Consider the following 20,998-nt stretch of genomic DNA (forward strand, 5'->3'; position numbering starts at 1 on the left):
TAATAAGAGTCTGACTCTCCTTTGCTTCATATGAAGGAGAAAGCACAGCTATAGAAATAAATGGAGTTAATGTATACTGCAAGTTATGGGGAAAAGATGAGCCCTGCATTCAGTTACACTGTTCCAGCCCATATGATCCACTCCAAATTAGTTAATATAAAGCTCACTATCCAATAGCCCTCCCCGCAATTGTTACAAATTGCAGTATAGCAACACCATTAAGCACCACGCAATCCTGCAGCAAGCAGCTGTTTGTTCTCCGAAGAGTTCACAAGAGACCAAATAAGCAAAGGAGAAATAATAATAGCACAAATTGCCCAAGCTTAGGAAGCAAGTCAGTAACTAAGGCTGCAATACAAGCTGTGTCCTTCTTGTCCTTGCTGCATGCAATGGTCTCCACAACATGCCTTTTGGTTGGCTAGTTTCTTTTAATGCAAGATGCTGTGCTAAGACTCCAGTATTAATAGCTGTAGTTTCCCCAGGTGTCATATCGGTCTATAAAGGCTGACAAATAAAGCAGCAAGTATGGAATAGTGCCTTGAACAGGACAGGTCTTTCCTAAACTGACAAATAATGGGTGTCATCATAGAAAGAGCAAAGATCACCCACAAAAAACAGTAGTATACAAACCTGTTTACAAAGCATGCAACATTTATGTCCACAGTCAAGTAGTTGTGAGTATTTGTGCAGCCTATCTCAAACCATGGTCAGAGAACAAGTCTCATTTTGGGGTTTTCCATTAAAGCAAACCACTCACCAATGTGTTTGAGCCTCAGAGCTTGGAAATGGGAACTGTGGGACCATCATTTTCATATATCCATTCACTTCCATCCCATCGTTTTTCAAAACTGGATGGCTCAAGAACAGCTTTTCAAAATCAAGTAATAGTGGCACTCAATCATTCCCACCCACCTCAAAATACTATTAAAAGTGGGAAGATGAAACCATCATCCCTCTTTTGTGCACAGTGCAACACATCTAAACTGCATTGTGTGACCTACACATCTTTGGGTAGACATTCCCACCACAAAATATTGCCAGGAGCAGCTCCCAGCAGTAGAAGTAACAGCACAGACAGGAGTTTGGGTACCACCAAAGCTCTGGCATTTTTACAGCAGGGACTGAGATTTTCAAAATGGAAATGGACTGTCCAAGTCTATGTGAATTGGGCTCCTAACCTCTTGGGGTTGTTTGGCTGGTTAGTTTTCTTTGTTTTGTTTTTTTCTGGTTGGTTTGGTTTGAGGGGTTTCGGGGGGGGGGGGGGGGGGGAGGGGGAGGGGGTAGTTTTTTGGTTGTTATTTTGGTGGTTTTGTTTGTTTGTTTGTTTTAAACATCCAGGCCAGGCCAAAATTAGTAACAAAAGCATTTCATTTTTTTACCCTCCCTTGGCTTTTACATTTTTCATTACACAAGTACGAAGCAATATTGCACTGAGACAAGCAGTCAAAGCTAAATTGAAACACCACTTCTGCTATAATCCCTCTCTTTCAGTTGCTTGTTTCTCTCTCTCATGACATTCTCAAAAGGCTTATTAATAACAACTGGGATGACAGACCTTTTCCATCTCTTAACTTTCTAATGGATAAGCTTTCCCTGGAAGGTATTGCTGAGATTTCTTCCCCAGATGTCACCTTTCCACGCCTCACTCCTCAAGAGCAGTGGTACTTCCAGAAATTAAGTTAGCTCCACTTACTGTGCTATATCCGCCATTCTCGACAAACCACCCTTCATTGCCTTAATGTTCTCATTATGTTTGATACATTGCATCACTGTTCACTTATTATAGCATTTTAACTTGGGTTCAGATTATACATCACCAGTAGAGCTCACTGGGATAAAGGGCAATGAATGCTTTAATTGCCTGATAAATTATTAAGGACACTCCTTTAATTGGGTAATGTGGTGTTTACATCTTTGAAGCAAATACTTATGGAATTTGCATGGGTGCAGATTTTTGCTAAATACACAGCTACCAGCCACTATTTCCCCTTGAGAATAATAGTCTTATCAGGCTATTAAAATAAACACCACACAGGATAGATTGTACCAGCTGGAACAAAGAGGCAAGCTTCCATCAAAGGAGGTACATTGACTTACATCAGCTGAGGGACTGGTCTACTGCATCCAATGGATTTCACTCAGGGCAATGCAAAATAGCAGGAGACCTACATTTTACACTGCTTTAGCTAACCTAGTTCATTTGAACTGAAATGGGTCACAGTGTACCTACACAAGAAGTTCAGCAGCAAACCCAGCTTCAGAAGGAGTACAGGGAAAATGCAGCTGGGGAGAGCAAGTGCGTATTGCATTAAACAAAGCTTGGCATTACAGAAACCTGGTCTTCTGGCTGCAGCTGCAATGAAGGTCAAAAATAAAACATACCCTGGAAGGGCACAGCTTAAGAACCACTTGCAGCTTATAGGGGAAAAGTGAGGGTCTACACCTGAGAGGAGAAGCACACTCCTGCTTGAGAACTCACTGCTCCCAGATTTCTGTTCATCTTTGTATTTTGAAACCGGGATTTCTTCAAGTTTTGCAACATCCTTTTTTTTCTCAAGCTGTCTGAATGTGAAAATATTTGTCGCATCCTGTCCAGCCATATGCTGTACTTCTTGCTTATTAAAATAGAGAAAAGGGAGCAGATTGTCTAGGACAAAGATTTGTGTTGCTTAGAAGTACTCAAGAAATGGGCTTTTCAGCATTTCAAAGGTGTTTCATATCTATTTGTTATCAGCTTTTGGTAACACAGCGTGCCTGAGCTCAGACTCTGCATACAAAATACCACTGAAATGAATCGTACTTTATCTCACTCGGACTTGATTCCTGCATGTTGAGCTCTTCACAGGTTCAAGGTAAAGAGTTACTAAGCCTACAGAGGACAGAGTCACTCTTACTTCTGAAATTATGTAGTGGTTCCACTTACAGCTGGTTTTGGAGCTGTCTCCCTCTGATTCCTGGCACTCCATCCTGGAACCACCAGGGCTCCGTGACAAGTAGTGGGCAGGAGCATGCGAAGAGCTCTTTGGGGAGGTGAAGATAGGGGAAGCGAGACTGTATTAATGCCTAGTTTAGCAATTTGGACACAGATACCCACTTTTCACTGAAGGGGCTTGTACTTGCAGAGAGATACAGCAGGCCTGTGTGTGTGCGTGTGTGTGATTGCACCCAAGTAAGAGTAGCTGGAAGATGGGCACCACCATCAGCAAGTAGATCTAATGGGGGATCCTCTCCCACAGCCCTCTGGTATATCCTGTGACTTCCTTCTCTCCCCAGAAGTGTTTTTCACTAGAATTGTCACCAGGGCCACCTGGCTTCCACTTTATTTAAGGCTCCACTCTCATTTCTCTATGGCCAGAGGACCACAAAGCAATCAAGGAAAAAAATGTATATACACACACATATATGCATGTGTATCTATAACACATTCCTAAGAAAAGATAATGCTTTGGTGTCTTCTTTACCTGTCAAGAGGCTACTGTGTTTTGTTGGGGTCAGGATTCAGCCCCATGTCATGCCATACAACCCTGTTGCACAGCAACCAAGTAGATAGCTTGGTTTGCCCCCAATTTCCTGCAGCACTTGGATGAAAACACAGTTAAGCCTTATAGATAAAAGAGCTCTGCCTTTTCAAGGGCTGCTGGAGAAAACACAGTCACAAACCTACTTCTTACTGTCAGTGAGTCTCAATAACAAAGTCAAATTAAGTGAAATCCCAGCTGATGCTTCCTTACAAAAGCTGAGGTTGAACCAGTGCATCCAGAAAAATACCTAATTTAATGTTTAGACCTTAAGAAAACCAATCTCTGCAAACATGCATCCAAATTAAAACAAGTGTAGGTGGAAAAATTCCTCAGGTTAATGCTTCCAAACAGATCAATTTGCAGACTCCTGTGAACTGATTTTCTGGAGCTCCAACTCCACATTAGCTCTTCCTAATCTGCCATGAACCTATGAAACCAGGGAGTGAGGTTATTATAGTTTCTTGCTCCTCCTTCTCATTTTCTTTTCCCTCCAGACTCTGGACACTTGCTCAACCCCTCCAGGCAAGCCCAGAACAGCCTTCCCTCTCCCTGTTGCTTCTCCATCTCGTTCTCCACCACAGAGTAGTTGTCCTAGTCATTCAAGAGGTTTCTACCCCTGCTAACTTCTTCCCTGATGCAAAGTGCAGGGCTTACAGCAGAAGAAAAGGCACAGTAGCATCTAAAGGCTGGGCATTAGCAAAGCCCAAAGCAGCTGTCAGGGGAGGGTCAGTGAAATCCAGATGTGCAGGAAAAACAAAATCTCCTTCCCCACCCAGCTGTGAAGCAGGCACTGCCTATTCACTCATTTTAACATTTCCCCTCTATCATGCTGCTTAAACAAGTGGTGGAAAGAGCTCACCCAGCAGTGCCCTTGTTTTTATAGGATACATCCCACCTCCTTTCACTGACAATCTTATAAATTGCATCCCAAGAGGGTCCATTTGCCAGTCAAAACATCATTGTGTTGCTCAGTCTAACTGCGGGGCAGCTAAGCCCCTTTATACTGATTGTGTTGTTAATGGGCGCAAAGACACTCATTCAGTGACTCAATAACCATTAGAGTTACATCAAGATAAAGTTTACCTCCAACATCCATGCTATCAGAAGATAGTACTCAGAGAGCAGAACAATAAAGAGAAATAAAACAGATTTAAATGCATGTTTTTGGAATGGTGGCAGTGGAGGTTTTTAAGTACCTTCAGGGCCTTTAGCTTCACACACAGTTGGCAGTGAAGCCCCACAGGGACCCTTGAACAGGGGACAACTAGATAGAGTGGGATTCCTGCCTGCAAAGTCTCCTGAAGGAGAGACATTTCATACCATCAGCCTTCTCCTGTGCCAAGGGCCTGAGACAACGGTGTGGCTGCTAGTTTACGGCATGGGGGCCCAGGCACCAGCCTGATAGCTCACTGCCGAATTTGGCCTTTCCCCCAACAGCTCTTTGGAAATGTAATGGGTGCCTCTTACCGCTTCAGCTGCAAAATCTCTGCATTTTATCCTGCTTTTGGATGCCCATGTGCAACTGGGCTTTTGATTTGCTTTTGTTTTATGCTCTCTAGGTCTTCTGTTCTCACTTTCATATTAGCTTTACCACCATCCTCTACAAATTGGTACTTTACAATACAAAATATAGCAGGAGCAATGTGACTGCCGTGTTCATCTGTAAAGAAAGTCCTATACAGTAAAGTGCAGTAACAGCCTGTAAGGCACTGCACCAACTCACTGGCTTAAAATCCTCAATGCTGGGATCAAATTGTCTTAGGGTTATTCCCACAACAAAAGTAATACCGTCTCCAGTAGGGAGGGCAGCAGGACAAACTGCCAAGCAGAAAGACAGCCATGCAGTCAAACAGCCACTGCTAACCTGCCTGCTGGGCTCTGCTGCCTACAGCAGCAGCTCCCCAGCCTGGGCTGTGCACAGTGTTCATAGGAACACAACCTGCAAATAGGGAGCAAAGCTTCCTGCCTCCTTACACCACCATTCCTCATACCTGCATGCCTGTTGTTAGTGTTATAGGAGCAGGACGACTATGGTATATGGCACAAAAATATATGCACAAGGCTGTAGAGGACTAGGGTTGTAATGATGCAAAGGTTTTGCTGGAAACATGAAGCTCACCAGAACGCAGGCTCACTCTGAGGTGGATACAGTGATGAGGATGGTAAAGCAAAGGACTTGTCTTCCTGGAGAAACATTTCAAGTTTATCTTTAAAGGAAAAGATCCCATTGTGTTTTCCATACTCCACCATAGCCCTGTTGGCAGCTTCCTCACCTGGCTGCAGACTCAGTGGTGTGTCACACAGCTGTAATGTGACATTAGAGGACAAAAAAGGGTGCACATAAAACCTGTTCCAAGTCATAAATGCTCCAGAATGTTATAGGCTGACAAAAAGCAGGCTGGAAATAATACAGAGTTTAATTTGCAGTGTTCTACAAACTATTACAAACAGGCAGTGGCAAATAGCTTCCAATTTTGCCTCTACTTCAAGGCATTTCTTATCTGTCTTTGCCAAGATGACCATCTATCACATCTCTTTGCATGTGCCGGAAAAAACAGGCATGCTGCATCTGATTATGCTGCTTTTATCTCTACCAGTGTTTTAGGACCGGTTCCAATTTCGGTTCAGCTAATCTGGTAAGATTATTTCTGAGCAAGTTACCACACCAGAGGGACTAAACTGCCTAGCAGAGGCCAAATCCAGTGTAATCAAATATGCTGCTTTTCTATTTCAGGCACTGATTTCAAAAAGTACAAGTGCATCATTTCTCTGATGTCAGAGGCAAAGCAAAATTCAAACTCAGAAAAGTTTTAGAAGAGTCAGGTGCCCCATATTGTGCAAAAGGAGTATGGGAGCAGGGAGGAAAGTAATACCAAAGCTTCTTCTAGCAGGACCAGAGCTGGATCCAAATTTGATCATCTCTCCTCAAAAGCTGGAGCAGTTTAAACAGAACCTTTTTAAACTGCCAGCCTCCACATCCCATAGCTGTGGGTGGCAGGACCTCACTCCCTTCTGAGCCCTGCAGCTCTGGCACAGGGGCTTGTAGCCAAGCTCCTGCTCTCTGCCTGCCCCTGCACCAGCAGCCTCCAGCCACAGCCACACAGGCATCAAGAAAATGACTGTTTTCCATGAATACACCACCTTTAATTTAGTATTATGGTTCTCCACAACAGAGGGCTGAAGAGGGTAGATAAACACCCTTGGACCAAGGGATCTGGAGAGTGGCTGCAGAGCAGGGCGAGATGCAACCTTGCAGTGTACACTCAGGAACATGCTCTCACACATGGCTATATTGCTCCAGTCGAGTGATTTGGTGTGTCATGTTTCAGCAACAGAAGTGACAACACTGTGGGAAACAACCTTTGATATTCATATTGGAACCACAAGCATCAGAGCACTGAGGCTCTACTTCTTCAGCATCAAAGCTGCTATGTCAGGAAGAGCAATGCAGTTGTGTGCTGAAACATCACACCTCTGTAGTCCAAAACCCTGCACAGGATTCCCTGGTGCAAACTCTTCCTAAGGGCAACCCAGCTGTGTGCTCTCCCATCTCAGGGTCCAGGTTGGGCACTGGCAGAAGTAGAATGCATTTTAGGAGACCAGTGTTTCTGCTTGCTAAGTATCTAATATCTTTTGTAGAGATGAACAAATAATGAGGTTTTCAGTCTGATAGACAAAGAAGGTCAGAGACGAAAAATTCAATTGCAGTTGATACAAAAAGGACATTTTTTTAATGTAAATGATAAAATCCACGTTTCATTTCAAGTCTACTTTAAATATTTTAAAATCTATTTTTTTTAAAATTGACATTTTTAAACTGGGAAACTATCCCAAAACAGAGTCTAAGAGTTTAATTTTGAACGTACTGAAACAGTATCTGGTGATCTTTAAAACAATAGAGTTTCAGAAGACCTCCTCCTAACTGCAGCCAAAACTATGACTCTGATTTAGGCCACTTTTGAGAAAAGTTTGAGTACTTTGAAGCAGAATAATTCTACTGAGGTCCATTGAGCCCTACTGCTGGAGATGTCAAATGGAGCTGTAGCTTGCAAAGACCTGCACCTCCACCTGATCTGAGGCAGTTTTCACAAGATAGCAAATCTGCTTTTTCATAGACCAAGTGGGTAATTTTGCAGTAAATGACCCTTGATTGGTCAATTTACCTTTGACTACAACTAATCTTTTTTCATCCAGATGTATATCCTGAGAGAAAAATACCTCCCCCCATGCTCCTATTTCTAAACAACAAGAAAAAATGTGAAGGGGAATATCATCTTATTCATAATTCAGCCCTTCCCCCTGCACAGCAGGATCTGACAGTCTGCAGCTCCAGTCCCAGCAAATACTTTGTTTGGGTAAACCATGGAGGCAGTTATGCTAAACCACATAGTTAAGACCAGAGTTTGGGCATCCTGAAAGATTCTTCTACTTTCAAATTATTCAACTACAGCAATGGAGGCTTGTATCACTGATGATTCCCTGATAATCATATTCATGATTATCCAGGAATAATTTCATCAATGAGCTGGCTCAGCAGCACCACCTTCCTCCCTGTGGCATGACTGTGGTCTGCTGGAGCAGGCACAGGCTGAACTGCTCAGTGCTTTTAGGGGACTCAGAGGGAGGTGGCGTATCCTGCAATGAGACTGCCAGAAGGGGTATTGAGCTTAGCATACCAAATATCTTCAAGGAAGAGGGGTTGCTGGACTGGCAGAGAAGAGCGCTTGGGAAGTGCTAGTGACAGCTTCTGCAGCCTGTTGCCCATCTTTCCCCTCCCTATAATTCTTCACAAAAAAAACCAACTTTTATAGAAGGGTCAACAGCAGAAGTGTGTCACCTAGTCTGTCTACAGGGATTGGAAAATTGGTATAAATTATCCTTTCTAGTAATTACTTGATCCTACTTAATTTACAGTAGATGATGTTGACCTCAATAGACCAAATATAGGTTTCTTAGCCTACACCATGTCTTTATACTGTTTCCTAGCTTCCATTGCAGAGCTGCTTTCCAGCTCTGTTACACCCTGGCTCACTTCCACTCTGGCTCCACAGCATCTCCTTTGTGAGTCTTGCCAGCTGCACAGAGCAAACCTAAGCCATTCCACACCACTCAGTGAAGTGGGTGTTTCCTTCATACTGCCAAAAAATGTTGCAAATGCTCCAGAAAGGACAAAGAAGTGTTAAATACATCTCCCACCCTGGAAGTCCAGGGAGATTGACATCCTCCTGCATGCACAATTTCAGGGAGGTTAGGGCTGTCAGACATGCCAGCCCAAACTAGTGCCCACAGAAGAGAGTAAACTGCAGTGTAAAGGAGGCAGCAGCACTGTGGATGATCCCAAGCAAGTTCTAAGGGACATCAGTACTATGACATAGATAAATTGATTTTTCAGACTAAGCTGAATGGCTGCGTGTCTCAAATAGCAAAATTAACATCCCATTATGTTTGCTAAATAATTCATGGCAATACATTTGATGGAGTAGCAAGTTCCTACAGTGACTCATCAGTTTCACATTATTGCACTGACAGTAACTAAGATTATGTCTTAAATGAAGGCATCTTTCATTGTTTCCTCCATCCACACCCAGATTCTTCTAGGGCTTGAAGCCTCACCTTTCCTATTGCTCCAAGATACATTTAAGGGATAAAAGGAATTGTTGCTGTGAAGATCTTAGTTTAAAGCAATTTAACCATACATAGAAGGCTGAATTACTGTTGAATTTGTTTCCAGCACTGAAACACAATTTGAACTCTGGAAATCTTATGCAATGAAACAATGCAGAACCACTTTTCAGTCATGCAAATGAAGCAAGAGTTAGCTGAAAAGCATTCTGGGGACCATGAACTTTTTGCCAAAACTCAAAGCAAAGATTTCTGTTGTCAATCAAAAGGCACAAACTTCCAAATTGTCTTTTGTGCGTGTTCATTGTAGGGAGAAGGGCAAACAGAGCAAACATTTCCTGCAGTCTTTGAGATACCCAGCATATCAAGTATTATGGGAGGGTGCAAATAGTTTCCAAAGAACCTTCTGAACAGACACATGGAATTACCACTACAAGTTGAGAAGGAAAAAAAAAAAACAGTTTTCCATTTGTCATTGAAGCATCCCAACCTTTACCAAATCCACCCTTTTTTTATTATCATATGTGAAACCAGAGCAGAGTCTCAAAGAACAAGACACTGGCAAACAAAGCACGACATTCACTGTGTTCTACTCTGTAGTCTGAACTATGCTTTCTCTTAATGTTCAAGCACACTCTTCTTCTTCCAGAGCAAACCCACTGTCACTCCACCAAGCCTATAAGGATGCCAGGGAGGAACTCTTCATTAGGGACTGTAGTGATAGAACAAGGGGTAACAGGCTCAAACTTAGGGGAAGTCTAGATTGGATATAAGGGGAAGTTTTTTACTGTAAGGGTGTGAATGCTTCATCCCTGGCAGTGTTCAAGGCCAGGTTGGACAGAGCCTTGCGTGATACGGTTTAGTGTGAGGTGTCCCTGCCCATGGCAGGGGGGTTGGAACTGGATGATCTTAAAGTCCTTTCCAACCCTAACTATTCTACGATTCTAAGACAGCCAAAGGCAAGCTGGCTCCTGGCCTCAGCAGCTTTCTGCGTTGGCATTTGAAAGCCTCATTAATTGCTTTTTATTAGACAAGTATTTATACACAGAAAACCTATAAACAGTGCCTGGGGCACATGTTGGTTTGTAAACCAGGAGCCTGCAACTGTGCCTCCTACTGGCTCCATCATTCTGTTTATTTGTGCAATTGTGTTTTACATCCTCCCTTGCAGAGGAGGTATCATTAAAGCCACCTGGAAATGCAAAGTGCCCTTCACCACACAGACAGCTGATAGTGAAGCCACTAATCCCAGTCTTGCAGGATAATTTAGTCCTTAAACTTGGTTTTACATCATCTCTCAAACCCACTTTAAATTCCACTTCTGCTCCCCAGGGACGGGCAATTCAGTACATATGTGGAATCCCCTCTCTGGCCACCCCTGGAAATACCAGGTGCTATGGCCAGCAGTGCTGACCTTCAGATTAGAGCACCCACAACACTGCAAAGTCAGACTTTCAAGGCACCCCATACACAAAATATTATGCCCAAAAGGGACAAGTGAAGGGAGAGAGCCGCTCAGTATTTTCCTGTTTGAACTGAAGCATTTTGTAAACAAGGCTTAGCAGGCTTTGGATAATATTTGAGCTCTCTATAGCCCTAATCTTAGAGATTACTAGACATTCTCATATTGCTGAGGGATCAAAGATGAATAGCCATTTTGGCCTGTGCTTCCACAGCAGCTTTTACAACATTAGATATAATGACCAGGTGCTCAGCTGGTATAAACTGCTCCAACTTTATTTTTTCCACTAGCAATAAGCCAGTTCACATCATCCAAGGGCTTCTCGCAAGGTCAGCATTAGATAAAGCTGATACACAGATCTCATTAAATTATATACGTTTACTGAATTTTTTGTTTCTGCTGAGATCACAGATGCTAACCAACACATGAAGATATTGTCTCTGCAGCAAACACAAGAAACCTTTGCTGCTGTGGACTCACAGCCTCAGCTTGTGGGTGTCTGTTTGAGACAAACTATGATGCTCAAGAGATATGCAACTAGCTGGAGGTGGCTCAGCAAACAGCAGCATGCCCCAAAGTGAACGAACTTGCCATCCTCTGCACAGAAAATACAGTGTGTGTTTTATCTCTTAGACTTCAGTTCAGTCCAGAGCTACAACTGGTTGTGAAGGCCAGGGAGGAAATACAATTTAAAAGCTTTTGAAAGATATAAACAAACTACGCAGGTGCTCTAAGAACGAAGTATTAGTTCCATCTATGCTTCTCTGATAATGCAGCAGATAAACTGCAGTGGTGATATGTCCTGCAGTGAAAGAAGGTTAGCATCCATCATAAGAGTCTGAACAGCAGAGGTTGAGAGACACATTGCGGAAGCCTCTCTTGCATTATAAAAAGTTAGTGAATGTGAGAGATTGGTGAAAGACAGAAAAAGTCTGGAGAACACTTGAGCGCAATGTCAAAACCTATGAGCCACCGAAAAGGTTTGCTGTTTGTAAGCTAAATGGCTATTCATACCATGAAGACGGTGACAGCACTAACAAGATTTATCAGCAACTCTGGACTCAATGAAAAACTGCCCTAGTAAAAACGTGCCAGCTCTGCTGACATATATTATCTTTATTAGAAAAGCCTCTCTGATAACCAAATTCATTAGGAATTTCAGCAATTAATTTCTTCAAAAAAACTTCTGCATATGAATGCAGCACAGACAGATGCAAACGGGAGCTTTGAAAATACAGCATTATATGAAACCAGGGCTACATTTATCAGGGGGTGTAACAAGGAGAGAAGTTTAAACGGGGTTTCTGCAAAGCACATTTACAAGTGAGATGGCATACTACTAAATAACTTGTGCTACCACTGGAGTTTGTATTTAGGCTTCACTTAGTTCCAGTAAGATCGATGCAGTAGGGAGATGCTGATGCCATAGCCTTCAGGTGCAGTAATTAGTGCTCTTCATTGTGTATTTTTCTTGACCAAAGCCTACGCATGTTCCAATTAGACACAAAACAAAAGCAAGAAACTTTACTCATGCAGAGTTAGCAGAGCAGGATCCAACATTCCTCCCTCTGAGTTATTCCACCGAAGCTGCTGGGTCAGGCAGGCTTGGCTGTAACAGCGAGCACTGTCTCCCTGCCAAGTCCTGGTGAGCAAGGTTGGGAAACTGCAGTAACTGTCACTTCTAATTTTCTTTCCAATGTGACAGCACAGAGGTATGAAAGGAGCAGTTTCCCCCGGCTGCTCTCCCAGGGCAGAGTGGCCACAGGCAGGGCCTTTCGGACATCCCCAGCACACAAGAGCTCAAAGTGCCTCCATATTCCCAGCCCATAGCTTCCCCAGAATTTGGCTTTGTGATTGCTGCTTTGCACAAACACTGGGCAAGCCCCAACCTGGAGTAAAGCAGGGCTGGAAAGCTGAAAAGCAGCAAAGAGATGACTCTTGCTAGCAGGAGGGATTCCCCAGCTGCATCTGCCCCCGCCAGCAAAGCTGCTCCCCAGGTTCAGATGCACATGACACACACAGCAAGAGATGGCCATGCAAGGTGAGGAGCAGGCCACCTCTAGGCACATTCCACACCATGAGGCTGTCTCATCCCCAAGCTATCTTTGGACACAGGGTGTGTAGGCCATGATAAGAGATTTAGAGAACACCTTTCCAAGCAGTCAGAGTGTAAGCCCAGACACAAAGCACTGTGCAGCAACTGAGCAGCCCACTTTGCCTTTACACAGGCTGGTAGGCAGCTGATTCTCCATATTATCTGATCCAGGGAGGTCCAAGAGAGCTCCCTTTGTGGCATGCAAAATTATGAGATGGTGGCTTCAGGCAGGAGTAGATGGCAGGGTCCAGGCAGGGGTAGCTTTGAACTCTCCCACAAATCCCCCACCTCCTACAATCTGACCTAACACTGGCATCATTCATAATCTCAGCACAGTGACACAACTCTCTTGTTCTTTAACTTTGGTCTAAGGAGCCACAGAGCTGTTAAGGAAGGACAGCATGGTGCCAGCAGAAGTGGAAGCTGATAAAACCCATAAACTCCCTTAGCATGTTCCTACGAAATCATGCCCTTTCTCTAGCAATGGGGTACAATTTACATAGTTTCTTTTAAAGACAGAAGGGGCACATTACATGGAACCATTTCAAACCCCCACGATATATATGCCAGCATGTTCCAGCTGGGATTTCAGCTGCATCCTTTGGAGAGGGGTCAGAGCCATCCTGGCAGTTCATGCTGTCCTGGCAGCTGGCACTGCTTGTTGCACATGACAAGGTGCTTGAAGCCTGGATAGTCTCATCCAGGCAGGGGAAGGGGACGTACTGGCAGCATGCATAACCCAGAGAAGGTGTGCTTCCAATTCCAACATGGCCTTAGAGAGGTGGAGGGATGGGATTTGGTCCCCACATAGAGCTCTACGCCCTACCTGGATCACCAGATTTCCTGCCTTTAAAAAACCCAGCAGGAAATTGTACCCAAGAGTGAATCTCTGTGCTCAAACCCATTGGTTCCCACAGCTGCTCTTTCAGCAGCCTAATAACAGCAAAACTTAAGAGCTCATGCACAAGTCCAGTGGTATCCTTTGTCACAGCAAGATGAAGCTTTTAGCAGCAAGGTCATACAGAAATTCCCAAGTTTATCATGTAACATCATCCCATCCCTACACAGCCTTACAGAGCTCTCAGAAAAGGAAACAGCATCTCTTGTGCAAATCTGTGTGCATTTCAGTGCATTAATGAAGTTCTCAGCTCTCTGTCCATATTAAAAAGACACACTACACCATACTTTAAAAAGTGAGGGAGTGCAACAGCCTCTGACTTCTGACAGCAAATTACTCCTTTAATCCTCACAGAGACATTCAGTCTGGTGCTGAAGGCCTAAAGTCTACACCTAATGCTGCTGCTGACCTAGAGATGTCATTAAATGCACAATGTTAATAAATCATGAACCATCAGCCTGGCTGCTTCCTAGTCTCTACTGAGGCACACAGGTAAAGTTTTCCTAGCCCCAGCCCCTCCTTTCCCCCAGGCAGGACTGAGGTGCACATACAACACTTGCACACCCAAAGCAGCAGCAAAGTGTGCTGAAAAAAAAATCCATGTTTCAAACCAGTAAACCATCACCTTTAACCTGTGAAGAAATCAGCTTAACCTGGGGATGTTATTAAGGCAAGCCTTACAATGTAGATAAATAGCAACTTGGTTTTAGTGTTATAGTTGTACTACTGGATGGTCAGTTTTGCTAAATTGCATATCTAATCCTCCAGAGAGCCACAGACCAACACTGGGAGCACACTGTTATTGCAATGGACAGGTGAGAAAAGGTACCTTGCAGATCTTGGAGTCCCTCCCATGCAAAGGGAGGCAGAGATTCTCAGTGGTAGCAAGTGACACAGTGCATTTAACTAAAACTCCACTGGAATAAGAGGAATAAGGGCTGACAAGCCTGTTGTTCTAACAAAAGGTTTATCATGGTCTCTGTGGAAATGAGGTGTCCTTCCTGCACCAACTGGCAAACATGAAGAGACAAGGCAAGTAGGTTGACTGGAATCACAATTACATGACACAGGGACAGACAACAAGGGTGCTACGTTCAGCTTTGCTACAATACTTCAAAACCCTTAAGAGGCAGTTTCAAGCAAAAGACTAAAATGCAAATCTCACTTGTTGCCAACTAGAAAAGAACAACGAATTTCACACAATGGCCTCAAAGATTAGGCACATTATTGTTAATGCTGTGTGAGAAGTAGGCATTAATTAATAGTGAATTGTAAAGAAATTCAGTAGTATCCCACACTGCACTCCTGCCGCTGCAGCAACGAAATCATTATGAATAAAAAAAAAATGAAAACATATATCAGAAGGCAAAGTTAATGATCTTCCACTTATTATTATATGTGAGCAACATGTACCATTAGACTAGAATGAAAGAGGAGGAACATATCTTGGCTTTTGTTACAGGATAAGATCACAGCCCAAAGCACATCTTTTACTAAGAATGTTTATCAAGTGACCTCAAAAGATATGTGCTGTGACCCTGATCCAGACACTTAATATCTGCCACCCAGTGGGTTTTTTGTCTACAAAACGGTAACAGCAGCACTTACCTTCTGAAAATTGAAAGTCAAGTTTAGGTGTGGAGACCACTTTGTTGCTCTCTCCTCGCACGGTGGATGATACAGCAGTTGGGGACATCCTTGAGACTCCTCCAGCTATAGCAAGGAGACAGTGAAATCACATGTCAGGATAGCATGTGTGGGTATTTAGGAGTAGCCCTGTTGGAGGCGGACATGGTTATAGTGGCTGACAGGAGGAGCTGAAGCCCAGAAAGAGGTGGTTATAGCCAATCAAGAAGAAAATTGGGCTCAAAGGAAAAGACAGAGGTGAGACAAAACCAGCTGGAATGGATGAAGTAGACCAAGCAGCATAGGGCTAGTCAACCAAGATGGCATTTGTGCTGCCAGGAGCAGGTTGAGGCTTTTTTGCATTACCAAAGATTTAAAAAACACCCAGAGATCTGGGATTGCATAATCATCCTAAAACACAAGTGCCAAAACCACAGCTGCAGTAAATCAGTGATGCTCCAAGGACACCTGAGAGTGTCTCAGCTCCATGAGCAGACCTGGCCCAGGGACACCAGCTTTTCTCTTCAGCATTTCCTTGCTCGCAAGACATCTGTCACCTTGCAAATTAACCCAGCCTGACACTCATTGTGGTGCATCTGCAGCTGCAGTGAACCTTTCCTGCAAGTTCCCATCTCCGATATTTATTTCAGTAGTTCTTGCTTTCATCTCTTCACTATTTTTACTACTTCCATTAGTCTTTTTGGCTTGGACTGAACAGTATCCCTTCACGTTATTTCCATTATTGCTTTGCCTGTTTCTGATACGTGTGTCAGTGACTCTGAAATTCCACAAAGCTTAGCTAAACCCATGTTGTCTGGTAAAAAAATAGCAGTGTGCCTCCCCATTTAAAAAAACAAACAACAATGAGAAGTTTATTAATGTAGCATCAGCTGAATTTCTGGTTTATATAATTATGCATTGAATTTCAAGAGAGATGTCATGCAGGCAATCTTTGGAGTCATAATAGACAACGTGTAAGAAAGAACAAAGGAAAAATAATTTTAATAAAACATTATGCCCTAAGCAAGAAATATGCTTCATGTATCATACATGAGTAAAGGTAGTTATTTGATGTAAAACAGAATTGTGACCTTGCTGAAAAGTGTTCATTACCTAATGCTGCAATAAGCAAATTAATGGATTTTGGAATGGTGCAAATAACAGTAATAATCATTTTGGCTCCTGGCATTTGCTTGCTGACAGCCAGATTTAGCAGCAAGTGTTTTGTATTATTATTTATAAAAGGGATTGCAAACAGAATTCCACATAACCTTAAAGACATTACAGAAATGTATTTCTAGTGCAAGTGTATATTACTCATGAGTAATCAAGGTTTTGTAAGGGCTGATAAGCCAAGCAGTAAAAGCTCAGAAACAAAACACTGCCTGCCAGAAGAGCATATGCTTTATGCAAAGACATGTATGTACATGGTGCTATCAAGTATGCATCATTCTGTCATTTGAATCTGTACATAGGAAGGTTGTGATTATGGTTGCTATGGAAATTACTCACCCAGCTTCATATGCATTTTGCACATGATAAACTGTTTTGTGACAATTATTCTATTGATATTATGGGAATTGCAGCATTCCTGGGAAGTGTTGAATTGCCAGGTTTGGACACCACACTCTTTGCAGAAAGTCTTTCCTTTGCTAAGCAATAAGGGTTGTCTCTAATTAACTCTTCCAGTAGGCTCCAGTTCCATTCCTGGGCCTTCTGAGCTGAACTGGAGCTGCCCAGAGCCTTAGAACCCTGCTTTCCAGTGTGGCACTACCTCAAAATACCAGCAGCAAATTTGCACTTCAGCAGCTGATGGAGAAAGTTGACCCTTCCCACACCCTAAGCCAGACTGCAGAGCACTGGGGAAGAGCTACAAGAATGATGTGTTATTTGGGGTGAAAATTTACTGCAAGAGTGACTGCTGCTCCTGGAGGGGTTGGACAGATAGAGAAAAGCTGACGGTTTCACAATGATAGAGAGCACCGAAGCACTCTGCCCTAGCTGAAGGATGTGCTGCCAACAATTCAGAAAGGCAGCAGGAAACACTGTAAAGGTTTACCTAATGAGGTAAAGAGGGGGCTTACCTCATTAAACCTGCACAAAACCTCAATTAGGCCTTCTGAGCAGCTTGCAGTGGAGCAAGTATTCTGCATGGAGCTGGCAGAATTACCTTTGTTTTTCAAAGATCACACATAGGTTTCTAAAACACCTTGATGTATTTAAAATGGTAACGTTATTAGGCAAGTAGGTCCAATAAAAGAAACATCTCTGCAAACAGAAAAACCCCAGGCATACACACAGTCAAAATGCTACTGGAATTTTAAACCCCGATAACTGTGTTTTAATGTAAGCAATTGCATCATGAACACGAACACTGTAGCCAATGCATCACCACAGCCATACCTTCAGCTCTGGCTGCAGTGATTTCTCTCAGCAAAGTACCCTCTGATTGCAGTAGGCTTAAACATAACTCATGGCACTACTGTGTATGTCCAAATGAGTTTAATGGGCAAATATGGCTTCTGTGTAGCTGTCTGTGCAAGACTAGCAGAGGGAGAAAGCCTGGTGCTGTGGGGCAGCTCTGGCCACTGGCTCAAATGCCGCCATTATTTACTAAAAAAACCCACTAGGATAGGCAACTTTTCTAACAGAAAATTTCCCTCCTCTAAGTAAAACAAATTAAAAGAGAGCTGAAAACAAACCTGACTATGCTCTGGCAGGCTGTCATTGCTTTCATCAGGCTTGCTCTGAATTTTGCAGCTTCAGAGGCTATATGTAAAATACATTCTATCTTCCCTAGGTCCAAGACATTTTTTCTCACCCATCAACACCCAGGCTTATGTCCAGCAACTCACACAGAAGCTGCCCCACACCCAGCCTACTTGCCCCAGGGACAGAGGCCAGGGCAGAGCAAACATGCCACCTTGCTCCCTGCCACCTCTTCACAAGCCAATGCATGCAGTAAATCACCAGCAAGCAAATGAAAAACACCACTATATCATGGAGGGACTAGAATTAACAACAAAATTGCCCGGAGGTACAGGAGCAGTTGAATTTGGTACATAGCAGCCAGCACCTCCCCAGACCTGTAGTGGAAGCTGCGAACAGCCAGACTCATGTGAGCAGTGGACAAAGCACTATAGGTGACCCCTCTACAGCTGGCAGGTCCTCCAACGAGATTGCTGATCATGCTTTCCATAGTTTCAACTAAAAATATTCATGGTGGGTACCTGATACAGGGTGAGTTTCCAGGGGGAAAGCTTCACAGCTTCTGAGCAGTAGCCTGGAGACATGTTTTGTCCACCTTACAGGCTCTGAAGCATGTAATTGAAAACCTTTAGTAACCCCATACTTTGGAGGAAGAGCTGGAAATTTGGCAGGAGGGTTTAGCTGTCAGAAGTGTGTCTTTTGCTGTTTCTAGAGGGGGGAAAAAGCCAGCTGCTATCTAACCTATCAAGGTTTGCAGACACTCAGTAAAGGTCACCTCAAAAGTAGCTGCCAAATTCTGCAGCTGGGCTTGTTCCTGGATGTCCTTCTTCCCATCAGACCCCAGAGGGGACAGTGCCCCTCACAAGCCCTCAAGTTTCAGGGGAGAAGGCTCATTCTGTTCATATCCTTCCAGCAGGACACCCCCAGGCATGTCCCTAAGGCCTGAGCTTCTTGCTGGGTGCTCTGGGCTGGGTACGTCCCACCAGGACCAGAGAGGGTCTGGCCCTGATGCAAGGCTGTGCCAGAGGTGCCTGCTGCCCTCCAGGGACCCCAGCATGACATGGGATCATCCACAGTCAGGATCTAAGTCTGGTTTTACCCACACCTGTACCCATCCCCCAGACCCTCCAGCAGCACTACAGTTGTAGTCATTATCACCCCCGAGAGTGTTGCAATTTTCTGTACATTCAGTTCCTCAATTACATTGATTATCACATTTAACATTCCTGGTGCAACAGGAGCTGACTAAAAATAATAAGCTTCTATCTTCCTAATACAAATGAAGCCCATTTGTACTACTGAGAGTGTGGCGGGCTCATTGTTGCACAGTAAAGAAGCTTTCATCTCCAGAGAACCAATTCATAAAAAATACTTGCTAAGGCTGTGCACATTTCATTTTTTTCCCCTTTCACTACCACTGACATTCCTCTAAGTTCAAATCTGATTTGGGATTAGAGCAGCAACTGAAATAAAATGGAAGAGGCAAAAGTAAAAACAAAAAGAATGACCCCTTGCCACCCCAGGTTGTGGGCACCAGGATCCATGCACCTTCCACTGCTATAAACTGCTGCAGTCATCTTTGCTCCATTTCCCAAATTAGAAAAATGCTGCAACAGAGATAGAAACAACAAAACACTGTACATAAATTATTTATTTTTTCTTTATATGTATTTGTAACCAAAACCACCATAATACAGCCGAGGAGATGCTGTCTGCAGGCCACTTGCAGAACCACTGAAGGCTGCAGGCACAAAGTGAGGGGTAAGGCAAAAAGAGGTTTTGATGCTCCAAGTCACAATGGTGTGATTAAAACACATAACAAAAATTGAGATCTGTCCCTCTGGCTACTCCAGAGCTTCCACAAAAGTAAACAGTCAGGTTTGCCCACCACCTCCATAGGGCAGGACAGGCTCCAAGAGAGCTGTGTGGTAGGACGTGGTACTCAGGCTCTGCTTCAACACCCATTTGGGAGAGATGCAGCTCCTGCTACCCCTGGACAAGACAAAAATGAACCTACTTTTCTCAGCCTGCTGCTTTCAGCCACACCACGGTCACAGAATGGTACTGGGTATTAGAGATCCCAACATCAAACACCAGTGCTGTTGTACCTGACATCTCTCCATCCTTCCCTCCGTTGAGGGAGCCTGGAAATGAAGACAGATGGGATGTACCTCATAGACATCCCTCCTCTCAGGGGTTTCATCTGCTTCTCCACTTCCCTCTCACCAAGAGGCACAGGCAGAGAGATCTGACAGTGGCAAAGGCTTTGCTCTTTCTCACAAGCTTTGGAAAGAAAACTAAGTCAGGAAAGAGCGGAAGAGAGGCTTCCCCTCCACACCTGAATTGGTAGCACTCAACCACCAAGCAAACCAGCAACATGGCGGGATCTCACCTGCCCTCCCATACCTCAGCACCCACAGTGGCAGCAGGAGAGCAGGATGGGGGAAGAATGTGCATCTCTCCCCTTTTCCCCTGATTGAGGGCTCAGGCCTTGCTTATCACAACTTTATCAAAACTCCCATCCCTTATCCAAAATGAGGTCATGGGGCACTTACATCAAAAATAAGCTTGATTATCATAACCCTCATTTATCAGAACAAGCTCATCATCAGCCATATTACCTAGTAAACAGAGGCACTTTAGGCTTTGCAGAATGGGTAGCACATTTACACACAAGATTTTGCTGCTAAGATTTAAACACCCTGCAACCACAAGTGTTAATCTGAGTAGGGTTGGATCAGGCATCCTCAAAGAGATGCTGTCTCTCCTGCCCAGATATCAGAGATGGGAACAAAAGTGTTATCCCAGATCACGGACACCCATAGTACACAGCAACCATACTGCCAAAACTGCCTGGAAGAGCCTTCCTCCGGCTGCTGGGTGCTTCTTGGGTGTAAGAGAGCCTTAACAACAGCTCAAAAGCCTCCTACAGGGATAAAAGATCTCATGGATCTGGAATTTTGTTGCTGTTTGTTGTATTAATTCAGAGAAATTAGTGCCATGGGACAGAGAGCACAAAGGACTAATGAGAATATGGAGAGGAAGGAGACTTGTCTAGTGTCTTG

General features: G+C 43.8%; 1 protein-coding gene across 5 annotated transcripts in view; it reads left to right on the top strand.

Annotated features, from left to right (window-relative positions):
• Positions 1 to 20,998, top strand: part of KCNMB3 (potassium calcium-activated channel subfamily M regulatory beta subunit 3) — a 155,809-nt gene that overhangs the window by 81,744 nt on the left and 53,067 nt on the right. The gene's annotated exons all lie outside the window — the stretch shown is intronic.

Source organism: Melopsittacus undulatus, chromosome 6, assembly GCF_012275295.1.
Source record: "Melopsittacus undulatus isolate bMelUnd1 chromosome 6, bMelUnd1.mat.Z, whole genome shotgun sequence".
Taxonomy (NCBI): Eukaryota; Metazoa; Chordata; class Aves; order Psittaciformes; family Psittaculidae; genus Melopsittacus; species Melopsittacus undulatus.